Source organism: Pseudoliparis swirei, chromosome 8 (assembly GCF_029220125.1).
Source record: "Pseudoliparis swirei isolate HS2019 ecotype Mariana Trench chromosome 8, NWPU_hadal_v1, whole genome shotgun sequence".
In the NCBI taxonomy this organism is placed as follows: domain Eukaryota; kingdom Metazoa; phylum Chordata; class Actinopteri; order Perciformes; family Liparidae; genus Pseudoliparis; species Pseudoliparis swirei.
In genome coordinates, this window is record NC_079395.1 from 14,248,145 (window position 1) to 14,267,020 (window position 18,876).

At 44.5% G+C, this 18,876-nt stretch overlaps 1 protein-coding gene and 1 long non-coding RNA gene across 21 annotated transcripts in view; one reads left to right on the forward strand and one right to left on the reverse strand.

Moving 5' to 3' along the window:
• Window positions 1-9,152, reverse strand: part of mbnl1 (muscleblind-like splicing regulator 1) — a 48,385-nt gene extending 39,233 nt beyond the window's left edge. For 3 of the 20 annotated variants that reach the window (XM_056421266.1, XM_056421260.1, XM_056421265.1), the window contains exon 1: window positions 4,332-4,581. The gene's annotated coding sequence lies outside the window, so the exon portion shown is untranslated. Of the gene's footprint in view, window positions 1-3,342; window positions 4,030-4,331; window positions 4,586-4,797; window positions 4,920-8,839 lie in introns of those variants that run through there. The other 17 variants (XM_056421269.1, XM_056421262.1, XM_056421268.1 and 14 more) reach the window with 11 other exon arrangements.
• Window positions 9,153-18,104: 8,952 nt separating this feature from the next.
• LOC130198160 (uncharacterized) lies at window positions 18,105-18,713 on the forward strand. The gene is made up of 2 exons (XR_008832573.1): window positions 18,105-18,218; window positions 18,419-18,713. It is a non-coding gene; the product is annotated as an uncharacterized LOC130198160 (long non-coding RNA).
• Window positions 18,714-18,876: the final 163 nt, after the last annotated feature.

An 18,876-nucleotide genomic window follows, 5' to 3' on the forward strand; every position in this document is an offset into this window, starting at 1 on the left:
AGCAAGCTCGCCCGCCTTTTACTTTCTGTTGGTTGTGAGTCACAAAACAAATCGGTTGTGTAGAAACACACGCTTAACCTCCACTGAAAGCGCAAACTATGCACAACTGCCACCGATTTGGACGGCGGACGGTGACGGATGACGCAACGGACATTATAATGTTTCCTTGAACACAGGCATGTCTCAACCGATTGAAAATGTTTGAGCAATCAAATCGAAACGCGTGTTTCGAACCTGCGGCCTGGTGTTGACGTTGTGACTAATGACTGGTTCACAGTTTTGGTAAGACTTCTGGAAAAATGGCCGAGTGCCACGTTATGAGTCAAGTTTAGCATGTCTTAACACCACAGGTCACGAGTTACTTGACTAGAGCTTAAGATGAAATGATACTCGTAACAAACCATCGCTTCCAGCCGGAGCGCCGGTTTCCAGCTTAGACTGCAGAGAAAGGAGCCGCTGGTTTCAGCATATCGACAGAGGTGGCGTCAGGGTGACAGAGTGCTGAGACAGGTCCTCTCCGTGGAGGACGATGGAGGAAATGCAACGCCACATGCCCCGCTGCTCCATGTGCTCAGAATATAGCATGTCGATATTGCCCTCACTGACCTTTACATACACATCAACACTCGCACATATATGCAGGGTTCTTACACATTTTGACCAATGGATTTCCAGGACTTTTCCAGGACTTTAAACCAAATTTCAATGACCAAACTAAAATCTCAGTATAAACATGAAAACTGTAGGAAATGTTGCGTGTTGAGAGCTATCGCTGGCTTATATTTTGAGCGTCTTTCTTTAAAAAATATATTCATTATTTCAAACTCGGCGTAAATGAACATGTGATTATAACACATTTCCATGACTTTTCCAAAACTTTTATGATTTAAGTTTTTTCCATGACTTCTCCAGGCCTGGAAATGACCATTTTAAAATGCCATGACTTTTCCAGGTTTTCCATGACCGTACGAACCCTGTACATGGTCAACGGAGCGTGTTCATCCCTCTGTTTCTTCTTCCTCCCTGACGCATATCGAGAGGCTGCGTCTCGATCCACCGCCGCTCCTCTGTGCCAGTAAAACAGCGAGGGCAACAGTACATTGCCTGCATTAAAAATAAATTATTGATACACGATTCATCTATATTTAAGTTTGGTTTGTTATCAGTGGAGGTTATGGATGAAATAAGTTCACAAACTTCTCAAATATCATCTCAGCTCATTTTCTACCAGATTGAATGACGTGGTTCTGAAAGTGAGTCTCAGCCGAGGAACACGCAACAAACAATGCCGATTGATTCCTCTGGGAGCAAACCTCTGAGACACAATTAGATCTCTTGTTTAGCACGCACACGCACACACACACACACACACACACACACACACCTATGTGTCCTGACAGAGGGTATTCTCAAGCTGTGGTGAATATCTGACTGTGTGCAACACTGCATGTTTGTGTGTGTGTGTGTGTGTGTGTGTGCGTGTGTCAGGATGTTGTGAAGGCAATGAGGATAATGGCTGGCCTTATGGTTTGATGAGTGTCTCATTGGCTCACATGTATGTTGTCTGTGTCAATGTGCCGGGACAAAGTGAGGCTGGTTTCCACTGACACAGGCCGGTTGCACGTTTTAGGAAAACTTGAATAAATGAGAGGAGAAACATAGCAAATGCCAGGGGTGATTAGTTTGAGGAGTACTGATTTTTCCACCTGTACATGCAAATAGAATATTTTCATTCCTGGACATACGCCACAGTGGTTATGTATTTAGGCTCTGTGCATTGTGGGTTTGGCGTGATTAGACATGTATGTTTAGCGTCTCTATCAGCACATTAGATGCAAACATACTTCACCAGTGATCAATTTTATCTTTCGAAATAACTATCCGTATCATTTCAATTGAGTCAATCATTTTCATGGATGACAGGCCGTACTAATGTGCCCACCACATCAACTGTAGTGGGACCTGCTTCTAACACGCCAAGGCCGACAGACCCAGAGCACAGACTCACAATCCTAGAGAAAAGGGCTAAGCAGCGAGGTAGAGAATGTGACTATTGGGGCCGGAGTGTGTTATTAAATGTTACAGGCATCCATCTCTACTTCAGAGATGGAGAGGTTTAAGATGACAGGGCTCTAAGCAGGAGCTCATGCAACCGGGGGGAAGAAAAACAAGGGCAGGCTTGTGTTGACAGGTGAACCTCTGGACACAACACAATGAAATGACCAGACACTTATTACTGACTCCACTGCTCGCCCTGCTTATTATCACTGTTGTGTAGTCCAGGCTTTATTCAACTATACTGCAATATCTGATACACAAGTATCACTGAAAAGAGTAGAAAAAGGGAAACATCCTGGCAACTTCACGACGTTACAGTGTGTCTGACCTTGGTTGAAGTCAATTCATTTTAGCTGAGCTTGGAATTACGTTAAGTGGAAGATGTCTCACTCAGCCAAAGCCGTGTCAAAGTGTCGCTCAGAGGGGTTGAAATGTGGTCATAACACAGTAGGAACATACAGACGAGCACTCGTCAACCTGTCAGCGCAAATTCAGCCATGCGTCTAATCCTGTCTGTATGGCAGATCCTAGATCAGGGGAAACGACGTAAATGTGGAGCAATTTGCACCCGAGTTTACACACGTCAATACGCGGAGAGAGCAATACCATCTTTGGCATTATTAGCCATAATATTTGTGTTATAAAACAGCAGCGCATTCCTCAAGCGTCTGCTCGTCATTAATTGATAGTCTACCAACAGCAGAGCCGGCGTGGGGACTTTAGAAGTCCCCACAATGCAGTCTGCCTCACATCTGCCTGTGCTGCGCATGGTTGCATGTGTGCACATACTTGTGTGTGTGTGTGTGTGTGTGTGTGTGTGCTACTGTCTGAGCCACCCTGAAACCCACCCCAAAGTCACAACAACAGCATTCCTCATCATCGCCCCAACCACGGCCACGCCACCAGGAGGAAACCCAGAGAGGCGAGGGGGAGGAGGGCAGAGGTGGTGAGGAGAGGGACAAAGAGAGAGGGGAGGGAAGGAAGGCGAAAGTTTAAAGCTCTGAAGATCCTCTGGCTCTTCGCATACCATATGGATTTGACCAGAATCATGCCCTGCAGTTATTCAGACAGTTTTTGGACTCTCCGAAAGAATAAATGCCTGCAAAATGATTACTTTTGACGAACCGTAAGAGACTATCGCAAATTTAAAAAAAACGTTCAGTCCGTTAATCTTAGCTTGATCCACACAGACAAACTAAACTCAACTCACGAAAGAAAAGAACAAAACAACAGAGCAATCACACGTCATCCCCCAAAGCCTTAATAAAGTACAGAACAACTTACTTTCACTCCAGTTTAAAAATCGAATCGTAAAATCCATTAATTTACTGGGTCTCCTTCCCCCTGTCTCTCTCGTTCGACCCCCTCTCTCTTTCTGTCTTCAACTTTCTTCCTCTCTCTCAGTCACTCCCCCTATATGTCAGACGCATGAAAACACTCACTTAGTCACACACAAACTAAAAGTACACACTCCCACAGACAGTCACCCTCTCGCACACTCTCGCCTCCCGCGACCCGGAATGCCTGGCAGGGTCCAACTGGACTGAAATACTGTGCTCACCATATAAGGTAGCAGCAGCCTCACATGTCACACGTAATTTACATGCAGCGGGGCGGGAGTTTGCTTTGCACACATACAGAGAAACACACATATACAAACGCAAAACCATGCTTCCCTCGTTGCACTGACGCAGCAGGGGAGGGAAGAGGTACAGGAGAACCACATGGACCGTCCTCCTTGTGAACCAAGCCCTGCCGGATAACTCCGAACATGTCCAACGTTGAGTCAGGCGGAGGGAATGAAGGCTGAGTGGGCGATCTATTGATCCTCTTCACTGCTTCCTGGAACAACCGTGGCCCTTCAAACACATACAAACGCGCGCGCACAAACCCCGGCACGTTTTCCTGTTAACTAGCGCAACCCTCAGGAAGTAGCTATTGTGTGACAGCCTGCTCTGAGCCAAGAATGTGTCTTTCTGTGCGTCTGTATTTGAACGTGCATGTGTGTGTGTGTGTGTGTGTGTGTGTGTGCATATATCCATAAAACAAGCCGTAACAAAACAAGGTTAACCCTGTGGGCCACATACTGAACACACACACACACACACACACACACGCAGCAGAAACTAAAGCAAACAATCCCCATATCTCGACCTATGGTCCAATGCACAGGCGCTTACTTTGTAAAGTAAGGACCGCAGCACACACACACAGGAGGAAAGATCGAGATAAACCAATGAGACAAGGAGGAGGGTTACGAACCAAGCTCTTACCTCTCACATTGCTCTCCAGTGTGTGTGTGTGTGCGAGCGCGAGTGTGTTTGCTTCCGCGTGTCGACCGACTCTGTGTTTTTGCGTGTGTTCAGACAGGCCGCGACGGCAGACCCCCAGGCACCGGCTGGACCATTCTCAGGCAGGCAGGCGGAGCGCAGCGAGGCAGAGCGACCGGCAGAAGACAGGCAAGCGAGTGAGCGAGTGAACCGACAGCGAATGAGTCGAGGAGCTGTGCGGAGCCGAGCACCACAGGGAGGGAGAGAGAGAGAGAGAGAGAGAGAGGGAGAGGGAGAGAGAGAGGAGGAGTGTTTGTCTGTGTGATATTGTATGTGTGCGTATGTGTGTGTGTGTGTGTGTGTACGTTGCAGCATTGGCTGTGTGCGCTAGTGTCTCCCCTCCCCTGCCTCCTGAAGTGGCTGTACTGAGCTGCGCTGAGACGGCTGGGCTGTGTCTCTCCTGACTCACCAGCCTCTGGATTGTCCGTCTGCTGCCCGAGGAAAGTGGCGCTCGCTGGGTGGCAGTAGCAACAGCTGTGGAGGAGGAGGAGGCGGAAGAAGAAGAAGAAGAAGAAGAAGAAGAAGAGGAAGAGGAGGGAGCCCTGACTGCACTGGTAATACAGATCCTGCAGTCCCCTCTCCTTCCTTCTCTTCTTCGCTGAAGGCTGGCCACGCCCCCCCCCCAAAACAACACCAGGAAGTGCTGGTTCAGTTACAGCAACACTGCCCTTGATTATCCAGTGAATACTGAGGAAGGAGAGAGGAGAGAGGGAGGGAAGAAGGAAACATTGGGAGGGCATAGCAAGAATATAAAGAAAGAGAAAAGAAGGTACGTTAGTAGGAGCATTAGTAACAGAATAAACATAGAAGTCAACTGAAGAAGGGAATCAGAAATAATAAAAAGCTGGCTTAGTGATGATAAACACTGCCAGAGAGGAAAGAGTGAGACAGAAACAAAGGATGCACTGAGGTAAGAAGAGAAAAACAGCAGCTGGATAGAATGAATAGATTCATTTGTGGGGAGGAACTAAATATGGACATTTACAGAGAGTTGTGAAAGATTAGGTCTGGCTTCTGTCAGGATCCCTTGTTCTGCTGTGGCATGCAACCCTCAGACACCTCAGCTCAGCCTCACACTCCCACAGCTCTTGCCCACACTAAAAAGCAGGACACACTAAACAACACTTAATCACAATGGACTACGATAGAAAGTGTGAGAATAATCTGGAGATGGCTTTTAGAAAAGATGCAGCCAGTGCAGTTCGGTTGCAGGTAAGCAAAATATGATATTTCAAAAAGGCTAAAGGAGTTGCCGACGTTCCTGTATTGCTGTCGACTCGAGGCATCTGCCGCCACAACGAGTGCTTCCATGGGAAAGCCCTAGAGGCTAAAAGAGCCTCCAAGAATTAGATTTGGACCTGATGCCGCAATAGTGAGGATAGTGGCCTTGGCATCGGCAGCAATCTTTACAGCCTTTGAGCTGTGCACTGAAGCCAAGTTTTCTGTCTGCTCCTGTATATTGTGGCTGACTTACTTCATGTGACTTTAATCAAGGAGAAAGGGCTTTGTGCATAATGCTGGCTGGACTTTACAAAAGAGACACAATTCCACACACTGCAGCTGAAAAGGGAACGCAAGAACTCGGTTCTGTTTTTGCACTTCATCATAGTGTAAACAGAGAAAACGTCATAACCCATCGCTTCTCCCATGTACGACTGTCACTGTAACACCCTGTTCTGTTTCTCCTGTGTTTCGTATCTCCTTTGTCTCCTCTGTGTCTTCTCTGTCTTAATTGTTTAATTCCCTGCACCTGCCCTCAGCCACTCTTGTCTCGTTACTGTCTGATGTCGTACACCTGTGTTTCCCTCCCTATATATTGTGTCAGTCTTTCCCTTGTCTGCTGTCGGATTGTCGTCTCTAGTTCCGTGTCTTTTTCCCGTCGTCCTGTCTGTCGTATCTGATCCTGCCTGCCTGCCCTGACTGACGAACCTCTGCCTGCCCCTTTTGGACCTTGTTTTTTTGTTAACTGTTTTGCCTCATTAAAGAGTGATTTTTTTTGTTATTTATATTGCGTCCAGCCTGTCTCTCTGCGCCTGAGCCTCACCCCGTCACAAAGACCTGACCGTCACACCCGTCCCATCCCTCTCTGGAACAGTGTGTATTGCCGTTTAACATACAGCTGGTGATAAGCTATCTCTAATTTACACAGCAGGTCCGTAAACCCCAGGTGACAATCTGTGGTGGAGCCTCCAGCTGCAGCGCTAACCCGTAACCTCGCCATGTGCCCGTGTACTCGGGGTGAGCACTATTTCGCCGAGTTGATTTTGATAGACGGTGCCATTATTAGCCCCAACCGCAAAGTGCACGCCTTGATCTATTTCCAACAGTCGTTCGTTGGTGATAGGCGGCGATCTATTTCCAACTCTGGAAAACAGCCCTGCTCGAACCCATAGTGTGTCTTTTAGATGAGCAGACCGATCAGTTGCTGATCAATGAAAGCAGCAGGTCACTCTAACCTCCAAATAGAGGTTTCCTTGACCCGTAATGAAGGAACATGGTGATTGATGTTGCGGCTCAACAGGAAACTCATTAGCCAAGCCGCCAAAGATCTGGGCTTTCTGCGAAACTCAAGACACTGACGTGGAATTTCCCCTCTGCAGCTCAGTGTTTGCCAGTCCTCTGCTCCTCTCTGTCTCTGCGTCTTCCTTTCACTGCTCTGTGCTGATGGTCCAGATTTCCTTTTCATTGTCATTCTTCGTCCACTTTGTTCTCCATAAGTCAGTGTTTTCATCACGAAAGTCCACTCAATTTCCCCTGAACAGCCACGACCGTTTGTCTATTTGTCACAACCATCAGATCCATTTTCCCCGAGTCCAATCAGAGGCATGGATATAGAGCCGGCTTTGCAGTTACCAGATGGTTTGCTCATTCACTTCTATTATTCTGCATATAATCTGATCTAATGTACAAGAGGGGCCCATCTCTCCTTCTCTAGGTTTCTTTTTTTGAAGTGAAACAAGTCATACATTTTCGAGGATGGAGTGACTGTCATTCTGAGAGGAGATTAAAGAGTCCGTAAGGCTGTGTAGGTATGAGCAAAGCACAGGTTGAGTAAACTATACACATACGTAGCCAACCGAAAACAGGAAGAGGTCCGTACGTGGTGGAGTTAAAGGGGAATTCCACCAATTCCACACATCAAGATCAGTGAACTAGTCACAGGGAGAAATTCTGAGGAAATAACCCTTATAATGTTATTAATTTGGATCATTCTTTTTTTATTATCCGCCTTTCGCAAGTCATACTAATAAAAGTGAGGTGCTGTATTGCTGGAGGGTAGAAGGGGGCTCCATAACCCTTTATTCTGTATGGATCACATTCACCACAAACCGACACAGTCTGGCATGGGCGACCCCTCTGCAAGCCATCAAATCACAACTCCTCACCTTCGTGGATCTATATTTTCTCTCCCTCCTCCCTTATGAATGCAACTTTCCACCGTTTAGCTTCCCTATCGTCTCAGCGCTCTGCTATTTCCCAGCACTCTGCAAATGTGACTGGCTGGCTGATGCGAACTCTCACTCCACTGAGGAAATGTCCCAGAGCTGTTGTGTGCCAAACTCTGACGGCTCATCTATCACGAAGGCCGCAAATACACATTACACTCCCATTACAGACCATCACAGCAACAACTGCAGCAGTACACAGTGTTGCGGGAAGGCCCACAGCAAGGAGCCGCGTTCAGAGTCGGACATTTCCCCGTCGTTCATTTGCTTTGAGGTCATTTCTACTTCTGCTCACGTGTTGCTTCAGAATACGCCACATACTCAAAGATGTTAGAAATGTGCTACACATTAGTCAGCGCGTCCATAAAAATGGTACAAAATGTGTGTGTGCTCACAATAACTCGTGTTCTCGTGAGCACACTTGCGGTCACATTGCCCTGCTGCGTACTTGTCGTCTTTTGGTTTACTCTGAACTTCCCTCCACGTTGACGCAGTGAGGGGAAGCAGGTGCAATGCAAGCTGTCAGGTTTGAGACACAGAGAGAGGAAATAGCCGTTGTGTCCCCATCTGACACCATTGTGAGTCTGTGTGTGTGTGTGTGTGTGCGAGCCATTCAAGCTTGAAGCTTATCTTGGAGATACGATAAAAACGAATGGAAACACCCTTCGCACGGAGGCCTTTTCACTCCAGCTTCGAGACATTTTTCGGACGATATGTACCCTGCAGATATATTCTCCTTCCATCCCAAACTTCTTAAAAACTTGATATCTCTTTACAAATGTTGATAAAAAGAATAATACTCCAAATGGCGGCTTTTCCAAACACCCTAACGTACGTATTTGCAGAATATCAGAGATAATGTATCTTGTAAAAAAGAAGGGACTCATTCCTAATTGCACAATTTTGAAATTGTATTGAACAAATATATACAAAACAGAGAATACATGCAAAAGTATTTTAAAGTTCGCAACAGAAATCAAACTGACAGAAAGCCAGGGAGCTTACCTGTGTGTGTGTGTGTGTGTCTGTCGATTGCTGACGCGCCACTGGGACAAAGTCACTTCAACATAGGTCACACTAACGCAATGCACCATGGGATGAACTCACATCTTCATTTCTCTGTTCTTCTCCTTCTCCCCCTCTCATAATAGCACCTTCTGCTTGGCAACGGCCATACCGCAAATGTGGTCAGGTTTACAACGAACCATCACTGCGCAACGCCAGGTCTCCATGACAACCACTCTTATCTCATTTGCATCTCCTGCTTGCATTATCCACCGATGCCAAATATGGTCACCTTGTTATTCACCGCCTCTCTCTGCATCCCCTTTTTTTCTTTACAACTTCCTCTCCCCCCCCCCTCCCCTCCCCCATTCTCACAACTGTTTGCACGTTGTGTCTAACGTGTGTGCGCACACAGACCCACGGACGCACGCTCGCAGCCTGCGAGTGTGTGAAAAGAGGAAGTGCCTGTGACATGAAGTTTGCAGTCCGAGAGATAAGCAGTGAAACGGCTTTTTGAATCAGGAAGTGGGCAGCTGCTCTCGAGGTGCTTTAAAAGAAACAGGACTTGCACTGTTATCACAATCCAGCCATGGATTTCACTTACCCCCTCCGCACATGGACTGTGAAGTCAGTGCGGCCATTTGGCCTCCTCCTCCTCCTCCTCCTCCTCCGCCTCCTCCTCCTCCGCCTTCTCCTCCCCCCAAGGTCTGTCGATCAAACCATCACTGGAATGTTGAACCAGGCCCCTGAAGCCCGCACACACAGCAACACTCAGCAGCACTCAGCACCTTGTGTCTGACTGCCAGCACGGAGGGAGAGACGCGGTCAATCACCCTGGACAGCACAGCAAAGAGTCAAGAGCAGCGGAGAGTGGGAGGCGGACAAGCATTTTATCAGCAGAATAATACAAATGAAAACACATACTGAGCAGGTTGCATGTAATGTGCCACATAATGGCGAAAAGCACTTCATTTGTTGAAAGTGATGCATCGTGATTAAATAAATGATGAAGCCGTGGCATGTTTACCATCATCAAATAAGGTCAAGCCAAGTTGCAGCCTCTGACTCATGCCACATATTTTCACATATTTAAAAACATTCTGCATGTTGCTTCATGTTGCCCGCATAATGGCACTACATAGTTGAAGCTTCTCATAGCGATGAGCTGGATATGAGGATATTTCCAGAGCCAATAAAGATGAAGACATCTTCGAAGATTCATTAAAAGATTATTTTTGGACATTTTTATGCATAAAATGTAGCAACATGTCACCATTACATTTGATACCATCAAGCACGTGTTCCCAACCCAGGGGTTTGGACCCCCTATACACTGTATATTTGAAGAGTCAAAAGAGATATGAGATTAAAAAGATCTTGGAAAAAAAGAGCTGACGTGGAATCGTGACGAGGAAACATTCGGGTCTTACTCCATCCTCAAAGTTGACCATTTTCTCCACCTATCGCCGTGGTTGTGCACGGACAGAACCTCTGGGAAGGGCCGTGTCTGATGGTGTAACATCACGTTGGCGGCCTCAGCACTCTTCACGCCTCACACCCCTTCAGGCTTCTAAAGATCCCGACAGGAAAACTATCCGAGAAGGAAATCATGTCTCGTCAGTTAATAACGTGTCCACACTTAGGCCAGAGTCACGTTTTAAGAGCTAAAAAACCAAAAAGGTTGGGACCCCCGCCATACAGCAGTAGAGCTGAATTATATTTGCAAAAAAAAAAAAAAAAAGAGCATTTGTGTTGTTTGTTTACATAATTACAACTAAAGTTAATCTGGTGATTTATTGGTTTAAAAATGCTAACCACCACCTTTCATGTTATCCGTGTTTATTTTCCATTTGCTCAGAAATGTATCAGCAACGTCTCCTCTCAAGCAGAGCAACATCATCCCTCCATCTGGCGCTTAAACCTACTCAGGCAGTGTCTGGAGAAGCTCTGAGAGCATCAGGGGCCCTGAGCACCATCTCTCCTCCGCCGGGCTGCAGGGCTGCTGAGACTCTGGGGATTGGAAGTCAATGAAACCAGGCCTAATTTAGCCTCCCCTGCTCCACAAGCCGCCAGGAATCAGAGTGAGACTCCTTCCCTTTTTAGGACTCCCTGGACTCTGCAGTCTGCAAGTGGCATTACAGCATTCCAAGCTACACTCAGGACCTGGAGAGAGAGAGACAGAGAGACACAGAGAGAGAGAGAGAGAGAGGTGACAGTCAGAAATGTGTGATATTGACACTCCATTTGAATCATTAGTTTGGTCTAGAAGACAGAACATGCACTGTGGGGCCTATTTAATGATCGTAATGTTATTGTTATTACTCCCATTCTACGCCCATGTAAGTCAGTTTAGACACTTTTACGATCATCTTATCTTTGGATCTTTCAGTAGCTACATGTGCAGCTTGCAGTTAGTGACTGAGACGTATTGCCCACATGACAACAGTGTAATTAGGTGTGCGACTACATTTGGAGGGTGACTAACTTACACAATCTACCGAGCCAGGGCCTGACACTGAGTCGTGTAATCTTTAATAACCTCGGTCTGCACTGATACGAGATGCTGTCAGAGAGGAAGTGTATTCTCTCTCCATCGTGATCTGGCTGACTTTCATGTGATAGAGAGAGAAAACACTCATATTTCACGAACACAATGCACATACAGTCGTTCATTATCTTCATAGGTTTAAGAAACAAATTAATTTCCGAGCAATTCGTTTGGTGCAAAGTACACCTATAACTAAAGGAATATGATTTATCACGCCAATTGAATCACCTTGAAGTGAAATCATCACTTTAACAAAAGCGCAGATTCAAAATAATAATTAAATTCAACATGTTAATTGTGTTTTCTTAAAAAGACTAATAAGTACAAAGTAATAGGAGGCAAGTCGAGGCTGTGGTGCTCCGGGAAATGATGGACACATCGCTATTTATTAACCGTGGCAGCCCATGTATTTTAAATAAATGGATTAGATGAGGATTACTCATTGAGCATCCACTCCTTTCCCACCCTCTTGTTTTCTACTTGTGATATGACAACACGTGTATTATAGAAGACAGTGGCCACGGTATAGAATACACAATAGGATTATCCATACCGGAGAGACTAAGTCTCATCTTCGCCTCCCACCGACTGCGGCTGCCGTTTTACTGCAAGTGTGTGAAATACCCTCAAACTGACGCTCTCCCATTAGTCTCCTCAAGGTTGGACCACCCTGCATAATGAGGAGCTAAACGCTACGAGGGCGAGCTCCATGCGTAACCGCTTTCATAAAGAGAAATATTCATGTAAGTCTCAGTGTCAGGCCCTGGCTTGCTATCCAGCGACTCGCAGCCCACTTTGGCCTTCTCACCTCCTTATACAGTAAAATTCACTGGAAGTCTTGGCAGCTCCCTGGAATTCTGTCTGACATCATCGATGTGAATGATGAGCTCACTGACCGTCATCACCTAAACATGCAATTAAATCCTAACTGGAGGCTATTGAGTGACATCAATAAAACATTACATTACAGTCTTCTGGTGGTTTTGAAGTTGTACCTGTGTTGTTGGCACATTCAGATAACAGCCAGTGGAACAGACATACATTAGTAATAAATAACTATTCCGGTTGTTTGACACCACGTTAAGTCATTCATCTGCTCTGGGAAATATCATCTTTTTCAATAGTTACGGTTTGCTCATTTCTTTTAAGATAACTTTTAATGAAATCATGCGTGAAAGTATGATTATGTTTATTTTTATCAATTAAAACGATCTGTTTTAATCAATTAATTGTATCTCTTTTCTTTATGAGAAAGATTATGGCTGGGAATTGTATTTAAATGTATTATAGAAGTAGTCAAATATAAAATGCACACTATTTATCACAATGCTATATATATATATATATATATACATTTATATATATATATATATATGTGTATATATATATATAGTCTGAATATATATATACTTATATATATATGTGTATATATATATATAAATGTATATATATATATACACATATATATAAGTATATATATATACATTTATATATACTGTATATATCTAAATATGTGTATATATATATATAGTCTGAATATATATATATATTCAGACTATATATATACTGAACATGTGGCTGTATTTAGGAGGTGCTTTAGGAGATAATTAGACACACAAAATTGAAATACAAGCTAATGGTGTGTAATGCACCCTCGGGGCTAAAAGGCGTGTGTAGAGGTTAAAGGACAATTAACAATGTTTTCTAATCTGTCCTAAAACAGGTCTGAACAGTGAAACTGTGTCTGCTTGCTGTAATCATGCGTCTGTTTAATTATTGGTGTTTAAGAGATCCCCTTCAAAAGCGCTTTCAATCTGAGTAATGATGGAACAAAATTCACAGTCCTCATTTAGTGAAAAATTATCGGTATCACATCTCATGTAAATCAGTGATGAATTATTATCTTATTTTACATATTATATTCCCCAGAGTTAAGTAACCTCATCGGGCTGAGGGTTAATAAGGGGAAAAGGCTTCAACCAGCAGACACAGGTATATGTCAAAAACATTTTCCATACAGTACAAGACCCTTCACTTAGTATCATAGCAACCAGTGAACTCGACGTGACACCTATTGTAATTCAAAAACCAGCTAAGCTGAGTGCCAGACATAATTATATCTCTCCTCAACCAATCACAGAAGCCTGAGCCATAAATAACAGACTGCTCTCCTACAGAGCACCAGTCTGTGCCGAAAAGTCAACAAACACTTTCTCCAGTAAGCGGCCGTTGCTCACTCACGACTGGATTGGTCATGCTCAGAGGAGCACACGCAGAGGGAGTGAGAGACAGAGGTCCATGGGTTCACAAAAAGAAAAGAGCCAGAGCGATCGACGGAGGGGAGAGGAAAAGAAAAACTAAACGTAGCCTATGATTACGGAGTCATAATGAAGGCTGCTGGATGGGACTGTGGCCATGAGCGGTGTCATTAAAGAGCGGCTGGAAACGCTACAGGTCTCCATGGGAAACGCGGCAAGACAAGGACGCACAGCGAGGGATTCAATATAGTCCTTTCAAACAGATTCTTCAAAGTTATTGCAACGTTTCACAAATATAACGCACATGATCTCAAGAGCAGCAGCTGGAGGTGACGGCTCCGCTCTGGAGCCGCGTTGCCCCGTGTGTGTTCCTGCAGCAGCGCTCTGGGAAACAACTCAGTCCCCGCGGCCTTATATTTAGATTTTACGACCAATATTGAATTCTGACCCGAGATATTTTCACCCGGGTGATTTAAGATGTCGCCTCAACAGGCCAACAAGTCACGGCTGCAATTATGTTCACATCCCATCACATGACCCGCGGAGGACATTGGTCCATGTGTTCCCTCTGGGTGGCATTGGGAATGTGTCTGCGCGTAGGAAATATTTAAAAAAGTAACTCAGGGCTTTGAGAGTTGAGCCAACCTCATCGTTTCCCTGTCATTTCATCAGTGACACGTCACAGAGACAAAATGGCAGCATGAACACAAAATGACAAAGCAATTTCTGAAAGATCAGTTCATGCCAGGCTTTATCAAAAACGCGTCAGGAGTTTCAGGAACGTGATCTTATCAACGGAGATGCCAACGCGTCAAACTACCGCGTCTTGTCACATACCTCGTGTGATTGGCAAGCATGACAAGAGAGAAATACCATGAGACATCCGTGGCATGTCTCACATCATAAAAGAAGATGTGTTCTACTTGTCTCCTGCCCTGTTGTGCCATTTGTTTGATCGAGCGCCTCTCATACGGGGAGGTGATAGCTTCTAGACTTCAGTGTCACATATCCATCGAGTCATACTGTTATCTTTGTTTGTGACATAAAGCTTACGTCGGGGTACGTCTTGATGAGGATGAGCTCATGTTGGCCTTTTATGAGGCCAGTCAGATCATATGTTAACTGAGTTTCTCACAGCAACTAGTCTTTTTTTATTTACTATTGAGGACTGAGAACTTTGTCTGTTGTGGACTGGGGGAGGACGATACACCGGGCCACTCACACACGAACTTCAACAAACTGAAATGCACTCACTACCCCCATCCACCGCCCTTCTTTGCCTTGCCCCCAGGGTGACAGGGGTCTAAGGTCAGCGTCAGCGCCGTGGCGGCCGGGCTGGCTGCTGCTCTTTGGTGGTGCTGGTTTTCTTGGCCCCCGGCCATCGGGCGCCTCCCCTACCTCCCCTCTCCCTCCCCTTCCTACTCAATGTCTCATGTGTAAAGATGTGTGTGTGTATGTGTGTTGTTTGTTTTTGTTTTTGTACCCTCACACTGCATAGTCGGGGGGGCTTTTTTTTTTCTTTTCTCTTCTCTCCCTCCTCATGTCCATCTTTTCATCATCATCCTTTTCATTTCTAGATGGGCGCGCGGGGCGGCTTTCTCTTTGTCTCCATTCTTTCCTTCACTTAAAAAGTTCCCTCTTTTGTTGTGAAAAAATAAAATTTTCTATGTTCTGATTCTGATTCTGATTCTGATTCTGGTTCAATATTTTGGAAAAGAAAAGCACTGCATACAAATTGTTCAGATTGAATGACATGAAAAGGTCAAGATTTAGAGCAGCACCAGTATTGGCCACTAAAGTGTTAGCCTTGACTGACATTTTTGAATTTGTGTCATTATGATGTTGATGTAATAATTACAGATGGTTCGGATCAAATTAAGCAATCAATTGGTAATATGATCGCATTCGCTGTCACAGTGCCTTCATACCGTCAAATTCTTCTTCTTCATGCAAAGCTGAAGCACAAACGTATTCCTGCGGAGGGGAAGCGACTGTGTGTGATGCTACAGGAAGAACAGCCTGACCCCTATTTCAGCTCCCTGGATGTTTTCTTCAAGCCACCCTATTGGGATTCTGGTAGCCTACATTTATGCTTCAAGGTCGGCAGCAGTGGCAAATTAAATTACTTGTCCTGTTTTGTGGCGTTGGCGCCGGATCAACAGCAACTTGGCTAAAATGATGAGTGCGGAATTCTGAAGGGAGCCGCATTTGTCCTGAGCCTCTGGTGTCATGTTTGCAAAGCAAGACGCAGCAATGGAAAGAGCTGAAATCAAAAGCAGTGTATTAAATTCTGCTTCTGTAATCACTTGCAAAAAAATCAATTACCTCTGCTTTAAAATGCACCACTTTATGCTGGTGTCCTTTGGGTTTATCCTGCCGCTGGGGGGACGATGTCATGTGCTGGAGCGACACGACACGAGGCCAAATGTGTCCAACTCACACCACAGCAGACGCCACCTGCTGGGCATCTCGGGTATGACATGTGGCCACAAGAGTTCAACCATTTTTTTAAATTAGTGCTGGTGTTAATGCATTTGCGGTCGATGACGTTGTCACAATAATATCACAGTGAATTAAACATCACACTACATGTGGACACGTCTTTCACTCAGCAGAGTCTTCATTTCCACCGCTAGCATACATTTCTGTCACGTAGGTTTCATTATCTGGTGTTAGCTGTCTCTACGGCAACATGCAGAGTTTATCTCTGAGTTGATGAGGGGCTTGTTATCAGCAGACAAACAGCTTACATACCACACAGTGGAATGGGAGGAACGTAGAGCATGTGATGTGTTGTCGGGGAAAAAAGGCACACAAGCAAACAGATAAGTTGATATTGTGCCGCACTCGGCTGCTCAAATACGTGACCCAGCGGTCTGTTTGCAATGTCACCAAGTGAAGTTATAGGACGATGTGTCACTAAATATTTCACTGTCAATGTGTTATCTTTTTGGATAAGATATGGTAATATCTAATTAGCCCATGATATAAAGTTTGCTCACCTCCACAATAACAATAACATGACCTCTGAACACACACACACACACACACAGGGGTGGTATCTGCACTCTTATGCAATGTTTACATTGCGAGCAACAAAAGAGAGCAAACGGCAAAGCGTGACGAGCTACGTCAAGCGGCCCAAAAGCGGCCCAAGGTTTTTAAGATGACTGGACTATAACAGGAAGTTATATAAATATAACCTTCCAGTTCTGGGTGTAACATTACACGATAAAAATGTTCTCTGTAGAAGCTCACATAGGGGGTTGTGGGTGGAACCTTTCACAGATGGGTCTATGTATAACCCTTTAAGTTGAGTATTAGGTAGAACCCTCGGAAGGGCTTATAGAAACACCCACTGGTGAAATGTTTAACTGCATTAGATGGTGCGAGAAAAAACGTGTAATACTGGCAAAAATATCATCCTTCCAATATTATAATTTGTTGTTTTTGTCAGTAAGATGTTGTACATCTAAACAATACTACCTTAATGAGCTCATAACCTTAGCGAATAAACTTTAATTATTATTATTATTATTAACGTGTTAATGTGTCTCTCGCACACATAAGGCCATCTCAAGCAAACCTATGGAAGGTGTGCTAGAGAAGTGATCAGAGTGTTTTCAGCTCAAGGAGTGACGTCATTGTTAGTTGTAGCCAGAGGTCCTACCGACTTGACCTTTTCAATTTAAGTTTTAACCAGAAGAGGTCAGTAAAACATTGATTTACTACTTTCCTCCTATTAAGTTAAACTCTAAGCATAATGCTGTAACTACTCTACACTAGAGAACAGGAGAGGAGTGCCAAACACACACACTCACCCTCACCTCTAAATACTGCACATATGATGCAGAGGTATTCCTAATAAAAAGTATCTCATAGATAGAATATGTATAGCTATAGTATGCACACATAAATACAAACACGCATTACAGCAGCTATCTGGTTATGTATTGCACGTAACTGTATATGTGTGCACTTTTTTAAATGTGTGTAATTGCAGTATGGCTGTTTGTGTGAGCCCTAAAATGAGGATATTGGTGTGAAAACGAAGAGGTCTGTTTTGATATACCTCACATACTAAACTAAATCGGGGGCTTTTGTGTCAATGTTAGCCATATTGAGAAGCAGTCTGAGTTTAAAGGAGAAGCAGATCACCCTTGGCAAAGGTTACGCCTCTCCCTATTACCTGTTGTTGCTTAAAGTTGACAAAGTAGATGAATATTTAACAGCAGGAAAGAAAGTGGTAGGCATCAGATCACGAAGAAGAAAATAACACTCTCCCCGTCATGTGACCAGATGCTTTTGATTGGCTGCAGATTCTTATTTGTTGGCCCATTATTGTGCTTTAATAACAACTTTAAAAGAAAAGGGGCAAGTCTACTTGTAGACTACTTGTACACAAGTTATATGTTGGCTTTGTGTGTAGAGGTCAGATGAGGTCGTTGGGTGTGTTGTATTCCTCTAAGAGAGGGGTAAATAAAAGGGCTGGAGAACATGGGCCTGTGGAGGAACACTGGAGCTCATCTCAGAAATAACACAACAGTTTCCATCATAACACCAGAATGCAGAGGTAGACCAACTATTACTGGCATTGTGTATTCTATAGAGTGTTTGTGGCGGAGGCCACTGGGTTTAATATTCTGATACTCATATTTGTAATTACAATGTTACTTTAAAAATGAATCTCCTTAAATGTAAGTGTCTTGCTTTTCCCTGGACTCACCCATGTGCAGTTATATGGTGTTATTGTTTGCCCTTTTTTTTTTTTAGAGGCTCGTGATGACAGTGAGAAGATATTCCATCTTCCAGAGGTTGGTCAACCATCGGAATGTGCAGTTGGACAACGATAAAACTGCAACACAGCGAAGATGAAAGTTAGCATGTTACACGAGGCCCCATCTGACAGAGTGGTCGTTCTGCTTTCTGTCATAAGTACTATCTGTTGGGATGGCGGCCAGGCCTATAGTCAGGCATACCGTCATGGCGTTAGCTCTATTTTGGCATTTAGGACAACATGTTAACACGGGCCTAACTATCACCAAATAAAGTTTTCATCCTCCTTCAATGCTTTTTTTGTCATTCTTTTTTTTAGTTGAAACGGTTATATTTGTACACAACAAATTGTTAAATACTTACAGCTTTTCGTCGAAATATTAACATACAATGTGAGAGTTAGCTTATGCAAATGTGCCCACGACGACATGATATCAACCTGTGGAATGCACCTG